We start from the raw sequence: 10,703 nt of genomic DNA on the forward strand, positions 1-10,703 counted from the left end.
GGTTCGATTCCAGGCTGTATCACAACTGGCCGTGATTGGGAGTCCCATAGGGCGGCGCACAATTGACCCAGCGTCGTCTGGTTTAGGGTTTGGCCATACATTGTAAATAAGAACTTGTTCTTAACTGATCAGACTATTCAGATGTTTTGAGAGGAAGTGAATGCCCATGCAAAAACGAGTGTTACTGTAATTATTGATTACGTGCATATAAATATTTATTTCAGAATCATTACGTTTGTCTAAGATAATATGATCACATTTGACCCCAGCTACTTTTACAATAGCAGGGGAGAAATATAACGTCCTGGCTTTTCGGATTAACATCAATATTGTGATCCGACCGTCTTATGTCCAGACATAAATGATATGAGTGACTAGGAGACATATGCAAGTTAATTATATATAAAAATGACTGGCCTAGTTCAAGTGGTCTCTGAGCAATAGAGTACAATACAAAAACTGTTACAATTGCCCCCTGTCTCCCCTATTACAACATTAATTGTAGAAGGACCCCCAAATCTCTCATCTATTTCATGGAGTGGCTATATGGCTGTGTCCAATCTAAAAGTCTGGGGATTTTTGGTTTGTTTTAGTATCTATTTATTGTTTGTTTGGCACACAGAATGTTCCTGTAGACAAACAGGACTGATTCTACAATGATCTCCAATGCGCCAATGCTGCCAAAGTATGAGGGTGCCGCAACCTTGAGAAAATAATATATATGGAAATAGGAAATCTATAAAGCATCTCTCTTATTGTTCTCCCTGCAGTGTTGTATTTATGATTTTGCCTCCTCAGGATGAAAAATGTGTAAAGAATACCTTTTGTTTTTTGTTAGTTTTTTGGAAACAGTAATAATATTTATTGATCTTGGATTTCAAACGGATGGTTCTGAATTCGAAAAAAATGAAAAAGCTGTAAAATTCTTTAGCCTTGGGATTTTCAACTTTTGAATGTGCCTACAGCCAAGCATACCTGTGATTGCTTACCCCCCCCCCTCTATCCCAGCCCACCTCTACAATCTCCCCATAATCGCCCCGACGTCCCCCCTCACCTCCCCTTCCCACCCCACCTCTACCACATCCAATCTTTTGTGACTGCCGCTGTATGCCCTCTCCCTCACCCCTAATTCCAACCCCCTCCAGCCCAGGTACCATAGTGGATAATCTAATGTAACTGCTTTTTTTTGGGTCAATCTCAGGACTGAAATGTCTTTATTATGATGTAGATGGTTAATTTATTCTCTCTGTTCTGTAATATTGTTTGACATGAAGTAAATAAAGTGGATGATGACTTCTATGTCCATGACTCTGGTCGTTGTTCCCTCTCACAGGAAGCTTTGTTATGATATATTAATCTGATTTCACTGCAATGAACTCATTTGAATGAGTTGCAATCTCTCTCATCTGTCCTCTCACTCTCTTTTTTTTCTTTCTCTCTCTCTCTCTCTCTCTCTCTCTCTCTCTCTCTCTCTCTCTCTCTCTCTCTCTCTCTCTCTCTCTCTCTCTCTCTCTCTCTCTCTCTCTCTCTCTCTCTCTCTCTCTCCTTGCTAAACCTATTGGGTAAAGGACTTTCCCATCAGGTCCTAACTGATTACGGTAACCAAGGTAAGTTCATTAGTGGGAGGCCAAAGCTCCATGAACGACACTATGAGCACATGCTGTAGTGCCATATGCTGCCCTTTGCAATCCGCTTTGGTCTTTTCATCTGTTAGTGTGCAACTACATCTGAGGGACAGAATGTTGCTCTGTTTACAGGCAGGCAGCCTTTGGGCAACTTTGGTACTCGCTACTGCTTCTCTTTCTGTTATGTCCATGGTTTGATCATTTCTGTTGCATAATTAACCTTGGTGCCCCACATGAGGAGAAAAGCCTTGTAGTGCTTTAAGCTGAAAAGGGGGAAGCGAGAAAGTAGTAGTATTATATAGTAGTACTGCAGTGATGGAAAAAGTACTCAATTGTCATACTTGCGTAAAAGTAAAGATACCATAATATAAAATATTTAAAACCAAGTAAAAGTGAAAGTCGCCCAGTAGAATCCTACTTGAGTGAAAGTCTAAAAGTATTTGGTTTTAAATATACTTAAGTATCAAAAGTAAATGTAATTGCTAAAATATACTTAAGTGTAAAAAGTAAAAGTAAAAGTATAAATCATTTCAAATTCCTTGTATTAAGCAAACCATATGGCACCATTTTCTTATTTTTTAAAGAAGAAAATGCCATGCTAACGCAGTTTTTTGGCCACTAGAGGACTCCATACAACTCCATGGCCAGGACATAGGTTTGGTTACAGTGGGTTTCAATTATAAATCTATCCTAATATGACTTGGATTTAAAGGGTAAGTGCCTAGACTGGTACAAGAAATATGGTGGAGGGAATCTCTCTTGCACTGACTCACCCAATGGTGGGCAGCTCAGTGGCTGCTGATGGCCGATGTGCTGATTGTGCTCGTGCCAAAAGCCGACATCTATCACTCTTGTTTTACTTTGTAAAACAATATGCACTCAATAGGCCTATTTGGATGTTGAGCAAATATTTTGGTCATCTACAGCAGAGAGATTAGTCGTCTCTTCTCAGCAGGAGCCATTTGCTTTCCAACCTGTGTTTTCCCAATTGTATTTGCAACATCCCCTGATAAATAAAAAAATATATATATCCCCCTATATGCTACACAATCCACAGCTAGACAATTTTTTAAAGAAGCTATTGATCCTTTGTGGCTAAAGTGTAGGCCTACTCATGGAGTAGTGAGTAGGCTATTCTGAATGATTTAATTTCTTCTGAACAAACAGCAGTAATTTTATAACTTCTGAGAAATATATTTCAATGAATCAGGGGTGCTGCAGCCCCACCGGCACGATGATTCTATAAGGAAATAAATGACTAAGTGCTGCTGCACATATGCTATCGGCCAATCAGACCGAATATTGATGATGATGTAAATCAAGTGTTATCAAGTGTTAATCAAATGTTATTCTGATGTGGTAGTACTGTCGATATTTAAACGAGGTAGCTTGCTACACACACTCGACAGTAACCAATACAGGGCGGGTGCAATCTCTGTACAGGGCAGACTGGGAAAAGGCATAACCAGGCACATGTGAGCTCTGTAGGCTACAGAGCAGACCAACAAATGGGGCAGGGGTAACGTAGCAGGCGTAAAAGAAACACATGAAACTAGATCCCCCCTACATACTGACCTTGATTTATTTGATTTGATTTTTTAATTGCGGGAGGTCCTATTCTGCGCTCTTCAACCAATCCAATGACTGTGGCAAGTAGGATAGGGCAAAGAGGCAGTTGCTTGAGCACAGGTAGACCCTTATCTGTGCACGTGCAGGAGAGCAGCGCATTACACTTTACTTTATAGATGATGTACGCTTGAGCTGACGTGCAATGTTTACCGTGAAATATGATATCCGCAAATGTTGAGGAAAACGCCTTTAAAAGGCGCATTGCATTGTCAGCTGTCCAGTCCGCTGCTCTATAACGCACCTTGGACTGAATCCCGGCCTCAAACTACAAGCACTCCGTTTAAATGTTTAATGACACTGTCACCTTTAACCCCAGAAAGTTGAGCTGTGGTTGGGTTTTTTTCCATTCCGTTCTCCCCACCACCACTACACTCCACCCACCCAGTTAAACCCTCTGATAAGCTCCCAGGCTGATGAGGCAGGCGCCTTCACCAGAGCCTGTGGATATGGGAGACTCACTGCACACTGATTTCATGCACAATGATTTCATGCACGCTCACTCACACAGTAAAGAGGGGATCTGTAAAGCAGAAATGCTTCTCTTATTAGCAAAACTCATCCACCAGCACGCCGCATTGAGTCCCTGGCAATTTCACAAGAAATCAGGAGGACAGATGCCCATGGCATGGGCCTCCAGTGGGTTGCCGTAGCTCTGCTGTCACCATAACATCAACCTGCTATTGAGGCTGGGTTTACACAGGCAACCCAATTCTGATAGTTTTTCACTAATTGGTTTTTTGAACAATCAGATCAGCTCTGAAAAAGATCTGATGTGATTACTCAAAAGGCCAATTAATAGGAAAAATATCAGAATTGGGCTGGCTGTGTAAACGCAGCCATAGACACTCAATTCTAGTTCAGGGCCCGGTTTCTCAAAAACATCTTAAGGCTAAGTTCATCGTTAAAATAGGGGAGCAGGTTCAGAGCTTCAAGTTCCTTGGTGTCCACATCACTATTTCCTTATATTAAGCAAATCAGACAGCACCATTTTCTAGTTTTTTATTTATTTACGGATAGCCAGAGGCACACTCCAACACTCAGGAGGACAGATACCCATAGCATGGGCCTCCAGTGGGTTGCTCAACTATTTTAACAATGAACTTAGCCTTAAGATGCTTTTGAGAAACCGGGCCCTGAATTAGAATTGAGTGTCTATGGCTGCGTTTACACAGCCAGCCCAATTCTGACATAATTTACAAACTAAGTATTTGTGTTTAGTGAGAGCGAGATCAGAGGAAGTAGGGATGATATGGGATGTTCTCTTGATAAGTGTGTGAATTGGACCATTTTCCTCGCCTGCTAAGCATTCAAAATGTAACTAGTACTTTTGGCTGTCAGGGAAAATGTATGGAGTAAAAAAGAACATTACATTATTTTGGAATGTAGTCAAGTAAAAGTTGTCCAAAATATACAGTGGGGGAAAAAAGTATTTGATCCCCTGCTGATTTTGTACGTTTGCCCACTGACAAAGAAAGGATCAGTCTATAATTTTAATGGTAGGTTTATTTGAACAGTGAGAGACAGAATAACAACAAAAATATCCAGAAAAACGCATGTCAAAAATGTTATAAATTGATTTGCATTTTAATAAGGGAAATAAGTATTTCACCCCCTCTCAATCAGAAAGATTTCTGGCTCCCAGGTGTCTTTTATACAGGTAACGAGCTGAGATTAGGAGCACACTCTTAAAGGGAGTGCTCCTAATCTCAGTTTGTTACCTGTATAAAAGACACCTGTCCACAGAAGCAATCAATCAATCAGATTCCAAACTCTCCACCATCGCCAAGACCAAAGAGCTCTCCAAGGATGTCAGGGACAAGATTGTAGACCTACACAAGGCTGGAATGGGCTACAAGACCATCGCCAAGCAACTTGGTGAGAAGGTGACAACATTTGGTGCGATTATTCGCAAATGGAAGAAACACAAAAGAACTGTCAATCTCCCTCAGCCTGGGGCTCCATGCAAGATCTCACCTTGTGGAGTTGCAATGATCCTGAGAACGGTGAGGAATCAGCCAAGAACTACACGGGAGGATCTTGTCAATGATCTCAAGGCAGCTGAGACCATAGTCACCAAGAAAACAATTGGTAACACACTACGCCGTGAAGGACTGAAATCCTGCAGCGCCCGCAAGGTCCCCCTGCTCAAGAATACATATACATGCCTGTCTGAAGTTTGCCAATGAACATCTGAATGACTCAGAGGACAACTGGTGAAAGTGTTATGGTCAGATGAGACCAAAATGGAGCTCTTTGGCATCAACTCAACTCGCCGTGTTTGGAGGGAGGAATGCTGCCTATGACCCCAAGAACACCATCTCCACCGTCAAACATGGAGGTGGAAACATTATGCTTTGGGGGTGTTTTTATGCTAAGGGGACAGGACAACTTCACCGCATCATTTGACGGGGCCATGTACTGTAAAATCTTGGGTGAGAACCTCCTTCCCTCAGCCAGGGCATTGAAAATGGGTCGTGGATGGGTATTCCAGCATGACAATGACCCAAAACACACGGCCAAGGCAACAAAGTAGTGGCTCAAGAAGAAGCACATTAAGGTCCTGGAGTGGCCTAACCAGTCTCCAGACCTTAATCCCATAGAAAATCTGTGGAGGGAGCTGAAGGGTCGAGTTGCCAAACGTCAGCTTCAAAACCTTAATGACTTGGAGAAGATCTGCGAAGAGGAGTGGGACAAAATCCCTCCTGAGATGTGTGCAAACCTGGTGGCCAACTACAAGAAACGTCTGACCTCTGTGATTGCCAACAAGTGTTTTGCCACCAAGTACTAAGTCATGTTTTGCAGAGGGGTCAAATACTTATTTCCCTCATTAAAATGCAAATCATTTTATAACATTTTTGACATGCGTTTTTCTGGATTTTTTTGTTGTTATTCTGTCTCTCACTGTTCAAATAAACCTACTATTAAAATTATAGACTGATCATTTCTTTGTAAGTGGGCAAACGTACAAAATCAGCAGGGGATCAAATACTTTTTTCCCCCACTGTAAATAGTAAAGTACAGATACCCCCAAAAAACGACTTAAGTAGTACTTTGAAGTATTTTGTACTTAAGTACTTTACACCACTGGTAGTGAGCTGTTAGTAGCCCATATGCCTTTTAGTAGCCCAAGTCCCTTTCCCCCTCATAACTTTGCTTACTGTTCTGACTTGGTGGTGCACATATAGCCTGTTTTAGAGAAATGTCATCATCGAATATTGTAAGAGCTTGTCATACAGTTCTGACTTGGTGTACAGGGAGAATACTGTAAGAATGGCCAATGTTCTGAATTCTGTCGCTGAACAAATAGTTATACTGACTATACTGACTAGGATTCACTCCAAAAGTGCTGAACAAATAGTTATACTGACTATGTCCGTCTTAGCTCGCTCATTAATGTCTCAATCGAAATTACGGATTGCCTCTTACCCGCTCATCGTTCCCTTATGCCATAGTTTGTACATCTCAATTGTCAGTAGAACCCACAATCTCCCCCGATTGCTCAGTTTGGCCAAGTGGCCAGCTCTAGGAAGAGTCTTGGTGGTTCCAAACTTCTTCCATTTAAGAATGATGGAGGCCACTGTGTTCTTGGGGACCTTCAATGCTGCAGAAATGTTTTGGTACCCTTCCCCAGATCTGTGCCTCAACACAATCCTGTCTCGGAGCTCTACGGACAATTCCCTTGACCTCATGGCTTGGTTTTTGCTCTGACATGCACTGTCAACTGTGGGACCTTATATAGACAGGTGTGTGGCTTTCCAAATCATGTCCAAGCAATTGAATTTACCACAGGTGGACTCCAATCATGTTGTAGAAACATCTCAAGGATGATCAATGGAAACAGGATGCACCGGAGATACATTTCGAGTCTCATAGCAAAGGGTCTGAATACTAATGTAAATAAGATATTTCTGTTTTAAAACATTTTTAAATTTGCAAAAATGTTAAAAAACCTGTTTTCGCTATGTCGTTATTGGGTATTGTGTGTAGATTGCAAAAAAAAGATATTGAATCCATTTTAGAATAAGTCTGTAACATAACAAAATGTGGAAAAAGTTACAAGGTACTGTAATAATGTGCACACTAATTAAGCAGGTCACTGTTTGCCTGTCCTCATTTTTTTCCTATGACAACCGAGAAATGCAGAGCAGGAGCAACTAGGGAATAATTTGTAATGTGATCACCAACATCCTGGGATTGAGGATGGACGGAATGAAAGATTTGGGACAAGGAAATCGGGAAACGTGAGCGCATCCAAGTAGTTAAGATTTTAGAAGTCATGTAGTGTACGCCCAGCATTAAAAAGTTGGCACATAGATAACAATGCATCTTGTATGATCATCGTAATGCTTAAATTACATTGCAACTGGAAAACGAGGCCCTGGTCCCTATTCCCAACTCCCCCAATGGCTATATTCATTCAGAAATGTCCCACCCGGGTGAGGTATTTCACAGGTGCATATGAAAAGCTTTTTAGGGAATTACTTCAAAGGAAAGCCTAATTACGTTTGGCAGAATAAAATGTCTGAGGGGCAATGAGTGATTCTGAGATAAACATGTGTCAGCATGCCTCTTATTCTCGTTTCTGTAGTCTATAATCTATCTTCCCACTGGGCAAAAACTGTTTGAATCAAAGTTGTTTCCTTCTAAATCAATGTGCAAAACTGATTGGATTTGCAAAAAGTCTTAAAGAAAATGTTATATTTTCCACCAAACTTTTAACCTAAATCCTATGACAAAGTGGAAATGTTGGTTGATTTCACACTGAATTCACGTTATTTGACAACTCAACCAAACGTAAATCAAAACTAGACATTTAACTGACGTCTGTGCCCAGTGGGTTTCAATGGTTTCTGGACTCTACCATCCATCATCTTTTAACGGTTATGAGGAATGTGGTAAATATGTTAGTTGGGGTTCATTCCATTGATGAAAGACTTACAGTTCCCGTCAGCGCCACATTCTGATCCATGAGGATCAGTGTCTGTGGATATGTTGTTTTAAAGCTGAGTTGGTTCATGCGTTTAAAGTACAGCCAGAATGTCGATATCTTTCATTTACCATTGAGTGTCTTTTTAAAAAACAAAACAAAAGTGAATGTGTGGAAATATCTGACTGATATTCAATATTGTAAAAGTAATCAACAACCTTAGCAATCGGCTGGGCCAACCTGGTCTAAGAGCATTTTGTATTATTCTGTACGTAAATCCGCACACTCCGTTTCGTATAATACGTTACATTTTGTATGGTATGTATTAATTAATAATGATATGTTATGAATTATAATTCTCAGGGATCCTGAGTGTAACAGCGGTCTAAGGCACTGCATCTCAGTGCTAGAGGTGTCACTACAGACCCGGGTTTGATCCTGGCTGTGTCACAACTGGCCGTGATTGGGAGTCCCATAGGGCGGCGCACAATTGGCCCAGCGTCATCTGGATTAGGGGAGGGTTTGGCTGGGGTAGTCTGTCATTGTAAATAAGAATTTGTTCTTAACTGCTAGTTAAACTAGTTAAACTTAACTTGCCTAGTTAAATAACATTTATTTTATGAATTTGCAAAACATACAATATGTTACAAATTTTCAAAATGTATGATATGTCATGAATTCTATCTAGGCTAGGGGTTAAGGTTAGGGTTAAGTTTAGGAGTTAGGTTTAGGGGAAGGGTTAGCTAAAAGGATTAAGGTTAGGCTTAGAGGAAGGGTTAGCTAACATGCTAAGTAGTTGCAAAGTAGCTAAAAAGTAGTAAGTAGTTGAAAAGTTGCTAATTAGCTAAAATGCTAATGTTGTCCGTGAAGAGAATCAATGTTCACGTTATATGCTCACCCATCCACCCCCGACCAACCACCCTACTTTCATTTTTTGTCTTTAGTAACCATCTGTCTTACGTAACCATTCCAAACAAAACATATCATAGTAATTTGAGTGTCTCGGATTTACGTACAGAATAATACGAAATGCTTGAGACCAGGGTGACTGGGCAGGACACTTGATCCAAGTTGGATGCTGTCTATATCTTAATGTAGGCACACTGAAATAAAAGAAAAGCTGCAGTCAGTGAGAAAAGTAAGCATGAGTGGATTGAGCAAGACTGAAGTCCAAACATCATCAGACTCATCAGGCTCTACTTCTAATGGCCTAATTGGCTGGGTGACAATATTTGGACAAGGTGTGCTCCCAAAGATACAGCTCAGGCTATCTATTTCTGATATATTTTTTTCCCACTAATTGGTCTTTTGACCAATCAATTCAGATTGGTCATAAAGGCTAATTAGTGTGAAAAAATATTGAAATTGGGCTGCATGTGTAAACACAGCCTAAGAGACTTCACAGAGGAGGGCAGGCCAAGTTGTCAGGTGCTCACACTACTTAGATAAACCTGAAGGATTAGTGGCGTAGTTAAAGTTAGGGCAGAGAAGATTAGCCTTTCCTCTGTGAGGTGGCAAGAGATTCCCAGTGTGCTTCAGTAAGACTGGGAATATAGGGTGAGAGGGGAGGAAGGAAGGAAGGAAGGAAGGAAGGTGGGGGAAGAGATGGGAAGGTGAGAGGTGAAGCTCTGGGCCGTATTCACAAAGTGCTATAGGGTCAGATTTCCCTTTTAGACCATAATGAATACGATTATATATCAGCACTCTGAAACTCTTTGTGAATACAGGCCCGGGCATCATGGTTGGAGGGTCGTGCAGCACTTATGCCTACAACGTACCTGAAACACATGACTGTTCAACTAGACGGCAGCGGAAGACAAAGGAGCAGGTTTGCTGGATGAAGGGGAAAATCTTGGAGGTGCTTTCAGAGGTAGTAGGTCTTTGACTGATGTATGAGAATGTGTTTACATTTTAAAAAAATCATTGGTCAGGGTTGTATTCATTCGGGAAACACCATAGCAAAACATTTCCAATGGAAAAAGAGGATTTCTTATTGGACAAGTTCAGGTCAGGTGGTCTTTTTTCTTCCTTTTGGTGCCTAATGAATACAACACTGGTGCTTTTGCTGAGTGAGGGCATTGGCTATATCATTTAGGATTTTAGACCTCTGCTTCTATCTGCTGGCCAACATAAGGATTGCAGTAGTTTGCAGCTTCAGAACGGAAATAAATCATTTACCGTAGCTCAGAATTCACCAATTTGCAGCCCGCAGGCCAAATTGGTTACATTTTGTAAAAATTATCATTATTATTGATGGACATTAAAGACTGTAAAAACACCAGGAAATCAGCTTCAAGTGATTTTAATTTTGGAAAACTGTTCCCAAGTATTCCCACACACAATAGATCTTATACAAATGTAAGCAAGGTTTGAAATGATTATTTTAGTCAAATAATATATCTGTTTGGGTAGTCTACAAATGATTTGTAATTATGAATCTAGTTGATGATCCCTGCTGTAGCCTATACAATATAATAGTATAGAATGTGATTTTTTTCAGAAAAAGGCAAAAAGACCAGGAA

Source organism: Salmo salar, chromosome ssa20, assembly GCF_905237065.1.
Source record: "Salmo salar chromosome ssa20, Ssal_v3.1, whole genome shotgun sequence".
Classification (NCBI taxonomy): Eukaryota; Metazoa; Chordata; class Actinopteri; order Salmoniformes; family Salmonidae; genus Salmo; species Salmo salar.